Genomic DNA, 12,244 nt, shown 5'->3' with positions numbered 1-12,244 from the left:
CTTAACTTGACTACAACACCTCATCAAAAACCATATCCTCTTGGATGGGTTTGTAATTATGCATAGTTACAAGTAACTAAGTAATGTAAATTGAGATTTGCTATCACTGCAAACTTTGTAGATGAGGTAGAAGTTGATGTAGTCCCTTTAGATATTTGTGGTCTTGTACTTGGGAGTCCATACCTATATGATCAGAAAGCTATCTTTTGTAGGGGGAGAACAAGTATAATATTTTTAAAGATAAGGTTGAATACATTGTATGAGCAAATAAGATAAAGAGTAATCTTGCATTAGTCAATGTTGGTCAGATGAAAAGGTTAGTCAATTCTAGTAAGAACTTTGTGTTAATACTTGTAGAAGCCAGAGAAGATGAAACATGGCATTCAAGGGGTGTGATCCTAAATATAAGTCTAAAATGGTCAAGATTGTTTTCACTTATGATGACTTGTTTCAAGAACCGAAAGGATTGCCTGAGAGAGATACAACATGAAATTCAGTTACAATAGATGTGTCACTTCCTAATATCGTCATGTATCTTTTTATCAATTCTATAGAATGAAGAAATTAAGAAGCATGTTCAAGAGTTGGTTGAGAAAGAATTTATTTGTCTAAGTACTTCTCTTGTGGTTCTCCTATTGTATTGGTTCCAAAGAAAGATGGGACTTGAAGAATGTGCATCAACTGTAGGGCTCTGAACAAGATAACAGTAAAAAATAGGTATCCTTTTCCTAGAATAGATGATTTACTTGATCAATTGAAACATGGAATTTATTTCACTAAGCTAAACTTGCGTAGTGGATATCATTAAATTTGAATTGTAGAGAATGATATTTGGAAAACTGTTTTTAAGACAAAACAAGGACTATTTGAGTGGTTGGTCATGCCTTTTGGGCTTTGTAATACACCAACTACATTTATCAGAGTCATGAATGATGTCTTTCATCTCTTTATTGATGATTTTTTCATACTCTATTTAGATGATATTGTTGTATTTAGTAAGTCTTGGGATGATCATGTAATTCATGTAAAAAGAGTCTTGGATGTATTGAGAAAATAAAAACTATATGTAAAGATGTCTAAATGCGAATTTGCTAAGACATCATTAGTGTACTTTAGGCTATGTTGTAGGAGATGGTCAATTGAAAGTAGATCCTACGAAGGTCGAATATATTGTAAAATGGCCTAAGCCAAGTATAGTTACAAAAGTCAGGAGCTTCTTAGGTGCAGTTCAATACTAGAGGAAGTTCATTGCAAACTTCTCTTACATTGCATCACCATTGCATGCATTAACTAGTACGAAGGCAACTTTTTAGTGGGGAGGTCCACAATAGAAGGCTTTAAACACTTTGAAGGAAAAGTTGAGCACTACACCTATCCTTGCTCTACCAAATTTACATCAACCATTTGAGATCAAGATAGATGCGATTGGATTTTCCATGGGAGTTGTACTAATGCAATGAGGTAAACCAATATGCTACCACTCTAAACTTTTTTAGGAGTAGTAAGTAATTATCCCACTTATGATAAGGAACTTTATGCTTTAGTTCAGAGTGTTAAGAAATGGAAACACTATTTATGGGGAAAGAAAACATCATCCACACTGATCATCAGCCACTTCAATATTTGCACTTAGAATCTAAGTTGCAACAAAGTAGGCACTTTAGCTGCATGGGTTTTCTACAATAGTTTCATTTGGTAATTAAGTATAAGAAAGGAGCCCATAACAAAGTAGAAGATATGCTCTCTAGGCCTCCTATTAAGAATGCTTTGATAATCCTTAAGAATAGCTCTATGGTTCATGAAATTTTTCAAGACCAATATGCTAATGATGAGAACTTTAAGGATGTCTATGCAACTTTAATCCAGGGTAAACATGTAGAAGAGAAAGACTACTATGTGTAGGACAATTTGTTGTACCACTTGGGAGAACTATGCATTCTTAAAGATGAACAGGCACATGTAATTTGGGAAGCACATACCTCTTTGATTGTAGGACATTTTGGGGTAAGTAAGACATTGGCTTAATTGCAAAAACATTGTTACTGGCCTCATATGCAACAAAATTCCACTAACTATATAAAAGGATGTGTAATGTGTGCAACTAGCAAACCAAATAATAGGAAATTGGGTCTATACACACCATTACTGGTACCATCCCATCCATGAGAAAGTGTGTCTATGGACTTTGTGGGGGGTTTACCTATGTCTAGGAAGGGTCATGATTATTTGTATGTAGTAATTGACCAGTTTATCAAAATGTGTATTTTAATGCCTTGTAAAAAGCAAGTCACTACTGAACTAATAACTAATTTGTACTTTCAATTTGTATGGGTTTATTTTGGGTGACCTACTTCTATTGTATCAGATCAAGATTCTCAATTCTTGGGGAAATTTCGGTCATCTTTGTGGGGACTCATGGACACTGAGATGAAGAAGAGTACAACCTTCAATCCATAGACCAACAGACAAACAGAGGTAGTCAACATGATTCTCAGAGGCTACTATAGTAAACATCCTAAGTTGTGGGATGAAAGTATTCACTATATGCAACATTCTTACAACCATGTGGCACACTCTTCTACAAAGAGGTCTTCTTTTGAGACTTGTTTTTGATACTTGCCTAAGACACCAATGGATTTTTCTTTTGGAAAGGACGATGTTGTAAATGGATGCCATGATGTAGAAAAGGCTTTAAAGTTCATCTAGAAGGTCCAAGCAATCCACCGGGTAGTAGAAGCACAGTTGGAGCAGAGCCAAGAAAAGTATAAGGCTTGCCATTATAAGCATTGCATCGATCACCATTTCCAAGTTGGTGATAGAGTTTGGTTACATATTAGTAAGGAAAGAATGCAAGGTGAAGGAAGGAAGCTCAAGCCTATCCAATATGGTCCTTTTGAGATCTTAGAGAAGATTAGTACCAATGCCTTCCACTTTAATCTTCCTCCATACATGTAGATTTACTCAATTTTCAATGTTGAGAATCTGAAGTTGTATGAGCCTTCAATGATCTTGGATAAAGATATTGACATTTAGGTTCCATTAGTTGATTATCTTTCACTAGAGTACATGTTAGAGTTGCTAGAAGATGTCATCCTTGATAGGAATGTCAAAACTTCATGAAGAGGACTAGTTGAATACCTTTGAGTGGGATTTAAGGTGATGCATCCAAGTAAGGTAAGATGGATCGAGATTGGAAAAGTGGGGGAACTATACCCTCAACTATTTTCTGTGTAGTTAAACTTTCGGTGGTCCGAAAGCTCTTCAGTGGGGAGACTTGATTTGGGGGGATAAAAATTAGTGAAAATTAAAATGTCTCCAATGCTCCAAGAATCGACATCGTTAAAATTTTTTTGCAATTCAAACCCCAACTAAACTCGAACAAGCAAAATTGGAGTTCATATGACAAAGTTATGGCCAATCAAAGTTTGGTCAAACAAGGAATAGAGGTCGTAAAAAAAGGTGAAAAATTAGTCATCTCAAAAAAGGTCAACAATGGATTTAAAATTGAAGACCAGTTAGGAGCTTTCCAACCGCGTTCGTTTCCTAAAAAAGGAGCCCGAATATGGAAGTTATGACAATTTAAAATTTGAGGTATAAGTGTGGTCCTAATGATGTCACCATGACACCATCAAACTGACATGGCACATAAGAGTGACGTGGTAGAAGGAAATTGGGCTATTTGAATTGGGTTTTTAAAAATAATATTTATCTCCTAAAGGGAGTAACCCTTGTGCTAAATTTGGGTTTCAAGATTCACATACAAGCCTTTCAAAGCCAAACCATTTTCAAAAAGTAGTGGTTAGTGGGAGTGGAACTCACAACCACCCACTTCCTAGAGAGAGGGATGACCATTGCACCAAATATGACACTTAAGCTATATTTGGACAAGTTGATATATAACCCTTAATGCATTTTGTCTATCCTTAGTATATGGGTTAAAATAAGGATATGGGTTAAAACTAACCCCTAATTTGGTGTGAGATCATAATAAGAAAATGGTAAAGGGATAAATTTGAAAATGAAGTGGTTATGGGGGGGATAATTTTTTTAATTATTCATTTTAGCCTAAATATGGCTAATTTCATGTATAAAATGGAGGTAAGAGCTCTTTGAGAGGCATCTAAGTGATGAGAAGGAGATTATGATTTTGGAGACTTGGTGATTATTCCTGTACATTGGAGAATAATGTTGTAATTGTGCTTGAAGGGAATTCTTTCAAAATATTTGTAATTGATTTTGGAGCTAATAAGATTGGTCCCTCTATTGGAGTACGACCTGAAGACATAGTCTAACCCATAGATGAATTCCATTATCAATTATGTTTTGTCTTCTATCTCTCTACTCTTTCTTTCAGTCAATACCTTATTATGCTTTGTTTATTTAAGCATTTAAGTTATGTTAATTCTCTAATTAATGTTTTGAATTAACTTTATGCAATTATATTAAGCATTCCTTTGTAATAGTCCTAGATCCTAACCAAATCAGACACCCAACGATTGCATGTGCCTAGTACATAGGAACAAATACAAAATACATAGCTCACTCCATCAAACCAAGGAAGCATATGAACAAACATGAGAACCCCCCCTAATGCAGACAAGGGTGAGGTGACATGCAACTAAAAAAGTGGGCCAATAAGAACAAGATGTCAAGAAACCACAACCAAGATGCACAAAAAAATACATAACAATGTCATGAGGTGATCAATCCCAAACACGCCATGAGTCTAATATCATGGAAGCAATGCTCACAAAAAAAGGTAGATGGAAAACAAAGGAAAACATCAAACCCCCTATGGTACTTAATTAGAGTAATGCATGTTTAATAAGGCACAATATATGGTAGATCCCAAGAATACAATAATATGTATGAGTGTCCTCATATGACATTGGTTGAATTAGAAGGAAAAATAAGGCAAACAACTGAAGTAAAAATGCAAATCAAAAGATGGCACTTTGTCTCAGTTTGTTTGCATAAACATGCTACAATAAATGTCAACAAAGATAAGAAGAGACATAGGGTTGATATAATAAAAAGTATTTCACAAGACAAGTTATCTCAAGCAATGGAAAATTATCCCTAGACCTGAAACAACCAAGATATCCACTAGAGTGCAAAAATGCAAAAAAAATTAAATAGAATGTACTTGGAGTAGAATATGGAAAAACAACTACCATGATTGGAAAGAGCATAGATCAAGCTTTTCAATGATATAAAGTTTTTTCCTAAATAGAGATTGAATGCTCAAGATATGACTCTTAGAGTGCAAAGTAGAAACCCTAACTTTGACATCAAAAAAGCCAAAAAAGAAGGAATTAAAACTTAAAAAAACCTATACCACTATGACAGGCTTAAAACAAGCTTTCTGGTGATGTATCCTTTGCAAAAAAATAGAGTTTGTATACTCAAGAAATGAGAAAACAAATCGAAGGTAGGTCCAAATTAAGCCATAAGGGCTAATAGGCATGTTGATGTAATGCTGATGTTAGCAAATGACGAGTTCAAATTTGATAACCATTTGACCATTGTGGCAAAAAAATGCCAGAAAAATCCTCACATGCATTAAAAAAAGAAGTATGTGATGTAGAAGTATCCTACGTATAAGAGTAATCTTGCATCACCCAAACATATTTCCTTTTAATTTCTTATAAAAGGGTTGTCTCAATGAAAATTTGTTGTCTTAGGAGGCTTGCTACTTAGTAAGTCAGTCATACGAGCTCATAATGTCCTAGTTTAAAAGGTGGATGTTCATCTTGGATATATCAGCTTGCCAGTTGAGGCTTAATGTCATATCATGAGTATTCATTGATTTATTATAGATTTTTGGTGTAAAAACTTTAGGTTCAATGTTGAAGACCTTAGAGGCCCTAGATGGGCTTTGAAATGGGGTCGACTGGAGCATGTGTGTACCAAGCATTGAAGATAAAAAGCTAAGGATTTCAAAAAATGATTATAATAGCCAATCAGAGTAATGACTCGAAAGCTATGGCCATCTAAAGTTGGGTCAACCAAAATTTTCAAAATAAGTGTCAAAGGTGTTTTGGGCCGACCAAAATTTCCAAAATAAGTGTTAAAGGTGTTTTGGGCTGACTCTATATATAATTTTAGAGTTAGTCAGTCTTAAGGATTAAGGTTTGTCTTTGTTAAAAATGCCTATTTAAGGAATGCTAATACATTGTCTAAGACAACTTTGGGTGATAGTCCACAACTTTGAGTTGAAAATTATTGTAAGGAAGGCACTCACGTGGGTTTGCATATTGTATTTCAAAATTTTGTAATTTTGCATTTGTGGCGATAATAAGAAGCCCATATTTTGTTCTCGCCAATTGATGTTGTTTCTTTGTTTCTATTATGCATTTGTGGTATTAAGGGGAGAACCCTTCATCAATATGTTAGAAAAGGTTGTCAGGAAATGGTTGATGTTGGAATAAAATTTGGTGGCCTTAAAAAGCATGTGTTGAATTAAAAAAAAAAAACATAGGTGTTGAAAAAACCATAGTTAGAAGGTTGAAACTTTCTATGAACAATGGGAAACCACCATCAACAGTAAGAAAATCTCATTGAAGGTAAAACCATTAGTGTGGGAAAATAACCTTTTGTACACTCGTTCTAGTAAATCACCATAAAAAAGGCAAGAAATTTGCTAAAGGATCCCAACTTGTCTTTCAAGAATTCAAAACTGCCTTGATAGCCGCAAAATCGCCTATAAAATGGGAATTTTTTTTGTTGAAACCAATAATGCATGTCAAAAACCACCTTTAATTCCTGAAAATCACCCATCAAAGACCACTTTTGAAACAACACCACCAAAAGGGCCAAAAAAGCCACCTAGAAAAGAGCTTGAAACTGGATAGTGTATTACTAAGGACAAAATCCTATAGACTCTTATTGGCATGATTTTACTAATGTTGTCATTGTTGTTAAAACTTTATATTATTATGTATAAGGGGAGTGCTATTAGAGTAATATTATCAATTAATAGAACATATTAAGGCATAGTGTATCGATGAAGCTAAAGGTGAGAAAGCAAATAAGAGAAGTATGTGGAAGACTCTAGAATGGAAAAAAGAAAAAACCTTGATTAGGTTATCAAGTGAAAAGGGTGAAAAGAAAAAAGTGACATGAGAGAGAAGAATAGAGGGATGCAATATTGTTGTAAGGAGTTGTTGGAGAAGAGTTATCGGAAGAGAAACAACGAGTTGATGGAACTGACCTATCAAGTAGAAGAAAGGCAAGTAAATGTCAATTTCTTGTTATTTATACCTAATCAATTGATCAAAAATATTATGAAATCCTTTAACAAGGTAGTCTTTGATAAGACATTTGAAGTTCTATTTTGAACTATTTATGTAAAACCTCTGATCGGGTGAACATTGTAATAGCGAGATTAAATCTCTCCACAAAGTAGTCTTTAATAGGACTCTTCATACTCTTAGCTAGGTATTAGACACTTTTAACAATTTTTCGTCATTTAGAAGATGACATTATTTTAAAGCTCTTAACAAGGCACCTTGTTACTACAGTGATAAGTTGTGGGTATCATCCCCACAACTTTGACCAAGAGTTTTCTGCGATACCAAAATTAGTGTATTTTTTGTTTAATGTTTATGGTGTGAATGTTTCTTGTGTTTTATTTATGAAACTCATCAATTATCAATATACTAAAGAATCAATATGTTATCTATTAAATGCTTAAGAAATATTACTAGTTAAAAGAAATTAAGTCTTTAAAAAAAAAGAAATTGAAGTATTGATTCACCACCCCCCCCTACACACACACTTAGTATGTCTCAATACTCGTAGCTATCAATAATTGTTATAAGAGCTTCTAGTTCTCAAACAAAAGTTCAACAACTTGAGTAAGTTTAGGCCAATGGATAGCTACAAATATCAAATAGAGTTGGAAGAAGCCATGCAAGATGTGAACACACAAATATTTGAACTAAAAGACAAACTGAGAGTCTCTTTTACAAAAAAGAGAGGAAATGACTGAAAAGCAATGTATGAGTTTTAATGACTTTGATAGTGTTCATTCAGAAGAAGCAGATGTTGTATTGAGAAAGTTAATGGAAAAGAATGATGAATTACTTGAGAAAAATAAATAACTTAAAGAAAGGACCAGTTTGATAATAAAGGATCAAGAATTTGAGGCTTGTAATGCCTCGCCTGGAGATCCTTGGAACAAGGATAAAATACAAGCCAAGATTTTTTTTTCACAAGTATGAGTGCACATGACAACATCATACTTGGATCAAATGGATTGCAATGGAAGATTTAACCAACATCCTAGCAACAATGAATCTCCAAACACCACTACCCAAATTGACACACATAGAACAGAAAACAGAAACCCAAAATGACAACAACACAAAGAATCGAAGATTTGTCAAGGCATGGAATATTAAGTAAACCCAAAGAGTACTAGAATCACAAAAAAATGATCCCCAAAAACTATTGGAGATGCCCCCTCATTTTTGTGCGAGGACCAATAGTAGATAGATTTTCGCACGAAGATGTGCAGCATGCCACGTGAGGAAGTACCTTCTACATGAGGATGTGCACCAACTGACACGAGAAGGTACTTGGCCAAACAACCAAGACACCTAAAATTGGTGTTGGGTTTTGCGTGAGAAAATGCCAAATGCCACGTGAAGAAACCCAACACACCATGCACGATCTTGCATTCTGGCACGAGAAAACATGATTTTGTGCGAGATCCCAAGACAACAAGCCAAAGTACAAAAAGGTAAAAAGCTAAGGAATGAAGTTCCTCCACACTGGGGAGTACTAGATCTACATTTCGAGGCGTAAACACTCGAACAATAACTAAATCTAACAAGTAAACATAGCATTGAAGGGAAAGTACAGAAGGTAACATCGTCGTGTACTAAAATAACATCGCAATAAACATAAATGACATCGCAATGAACAATACAACCAAACTAAGTACGCAGTTCCTCCCAACCATAATAACATCATAAGACCATCATGGGCCCTAGCCATCCCCTACGCGTAACATCCCAAACTATCGATTAGATTATCGATACTATCAGATAAGGACGTCACAACTAAAACATGCTACAAAATAAGCATAAGGAAATCTAACATGCTAGAAGTAAAGCATAAGATAATCCTACAAATACGGATAACATCATCTATCATTTGATAATTATCATAATAAGGAAATGCGTCAATAACTAACATCATCGAAACATGATATACAAGAATTCTAATGAAAGTATAAATCACAAGAAAGCATACTCTAGAAATTGAAGTACCAAGTGAAAACATGCAACAATGATCATACTAGGACAATAGACCATCTCTCTACATCAATCCCTAGCAGCGGCATAGGTAGCTATGCCTCCCAACCACATGGAACCCGTAGGCCCACTCCCGTCGTGCTGATGGAGATAATGATCCAACCACAAACACACAGAAAGAAACGTCCATGGCTAACACACACGCTACACAGTATGATGACTAAAACCAAGAACATAGAGAATGCATAAACTACAGGTCCTAGCCAGATACTCAATGGGCTACTAAGTAGGGGCTGACATCATGGAGAGTTGCTTGGCATCGACAAGCCCAAGCTAGTATTGGTAACTAAATTCCCAATCCAAAAACACACACTCCGGGTGGCAGCTCTTCCCAACAGAAGGCACACGAGCCCAATGTTTTAATCATCTTATATTTATTACCACCCAGTATTTTAATTTTGTTATCACTTATATAAAACTTTCTCTGCCAACCAACTGGAAATAGTCACTAGGTTGCAAGATAGAAGCCCCTCCATGTGCTACCCTACCTTTCCCATGCTCATCCAATGATGAGTGCTCATAGGCATGCAAATTCCCAACACAACCCTAATGATCATAACTTCTATAAGTACCACGAAAGATCAGGCTTTGCAAGTCACTCTAAAAATATATGCGCAAGTACTTGTGTGTGGCACACCACCATCATGAAGATCATAACACAAGGACAGGATGAGAATACAAGTAGAAAGTCACTCAATCAAAAATGGCCTTGGGAGCATAGATGCAACACGCATCTCATGCAACATAAAAAGTGCAATAAAGGTTCGAATGATATCCAAATAGATGATCCAAGTCCACGACCAAACTCATGCCAAGAAAACCAAAAAAATTAGGGCGACATGCCAAACAAGGTAAAAACCCCCAAAATAAAAAAGCTTTGAAATTAAAACCCATTTGGGCTTTGGGTACAAAAACCCAAAAAATCCAATAATATTTGGGTTTGAACATTGTATGCAAAAATGACTAGCATAAAAACACAAAACCCCAAACCTCCATCCCAAAAATAGGAAAAATGTTCATACCCAACCAATCGGGCATAACCAGCAAATAGAAATGGAGGGGAACACTAGTTCTCAGCCTCTAGAAAAATAACTACTAAAAATAGAAGCTTAAACAAAGCAGAAACAAAAAAATTGGAAAGCCCTACTTGTCAGCAAAAGGGGTAGAAACTGAAACAACACAGTAAAATTAATCATGCGTTGAATCTGCCAGAAATCACAACAAGGCAAGGTCTGCCCAAGCCAGATCCAACGAGATTGATCTTGTAAAAATCCCACACTCATAGCTCTCAGAACGAGCAAAAAACCAATCCTTCAAGAAGAGGATTTTAGAAAGGCTTTGCAATTTTCTAATTTGCAAATAGAAAAAGTGAGGAACTAAATTCCTCTTCTAAACTTATTCACTTTTTGAGTGAATAGTCAACTAGGGCAAATAACCAATTTGACTAGTTAGACTTCGAATTGACCCAAACAAAACAAGTTATTTCTTGTAATGGGAATTCACCTAAGGAAAAGCTACTAGAAATTAAATTCAATAAGATTTAAAGCCTGAAAACCCAAAATCATAGAAAATCACTTAACTTTTGTGACAATGCGAACCTCTAAATGCATAGACACGCTCACTGGTCTAATCACATAATGCAGATGAGTTTGGATTTAATAATCACCAAAAGGTTTTAATTTAAACAATTAAAATAAGGATACGTCGACCATACAAGGATGACATTGGTAAAATATGAATAGCTGAATCACTAACTCCATGTGCTACTGCTAGGGATATAATTCCTGCACACTAAAATACACGATAAACTGCAATTGCATAATAATATCATAGCCAAAGCAATAATGCATTAAATGCCTAATTAATCCATTTACATCACTCATGTTTGCATAGGCATAAAGAGACAAGAATGAAGTAAATAACCATAGCATAAAATCCATCACATAACATAATCAGAAAATATGTCCAAATAATAGATAATTAGATATCATCATAGATCTATTATCATCTCAAAATAACATCAACATGAAAATATGATAAACTGAACAACATAGAAGTAAAGCATCTATGGTACTAAATCAAAGTATAACATTCAACCCTCAGGTAATCTCAAAGTACATATACTAAGAGTATGAAGTATCTCTTGAATAAAAAATAGACAAGGTATAGACTGCAAACATGAGAGGTAGTACAAGGCTACTAGGTTAACTGAACTACTGGATAGGTAGCGAATCTTGAAAGAGAGAAAAATGATGTTGAAATGAGATATCATGATGTCCTGGAGACAATGATTGTAAATTTTTTGGTCATAGAGATACAACAAAATGAACTACAAGCCTGAAATGACCTAATTAGTAAAATCAGTGGAAGAAGTCAAAACATTGAAAATAAAAATGAAAAATTGAAAAGGAAAAACAATGATCTAGGTAATGAGTTGAAACTTGAAAAGGAAGTAAATGCTAGACTGACAAAGTTTAAAGAAAGTATGATCGAATTGGATAGACTACTAATAAAGAAAAAGGAGCAAATGTCTATCGATAAGACCATTATTGAACACTTCACAAAGACAAGAGGTGAATCATCAAACCCTGAGGAATCTAGAACTAATGAAAAGGAAAAGGGTAAAGTAATTTGTGGAGAACATGATCATTCAAAAGATAAACAAGAAAGTGTAAGGAAAAAATTGTTCAATGGTTACTACTTCAAGAGTAATAGGTATGTACATGAAGGTTGTGAATGCAAGATAGAAATGGACATAAGGACAACAATAAAAAATTTCAATGGCTATTGTTACAAGTGCAAGTAAAATGGACATAAGGCAAAGAGATACAAACCTAGAACACCAATAATTAATAAGACTGAATATTTTCCACAAAACTTTGGAGTTGAACTGTTGAATTTCTATCAATGTGGTGGAAAAT

The sequence above is a fragment of the Cupressus sempervirens genome, chromosome 7, assembly GCF_028749045.1.
Source record: "Cupressus sempervirens isolate cs-2001-9-10 chromosome 7, ASM2874904v1, whole genome shotgun sequence".
In the NCBI taxonomy this organism is placed as follows: domain Eukaryota; kingdom Viridiplantae; phylum Streptophyta; class Pinopsida; order Cupressales; family Cupressaceae; genus Cupressus; species Cupressus sempervirens.
The sequence above is the reverse complement of the archived record's forward strand: the minus strand, read 5'-3'. Positions refer to the sequence as shown.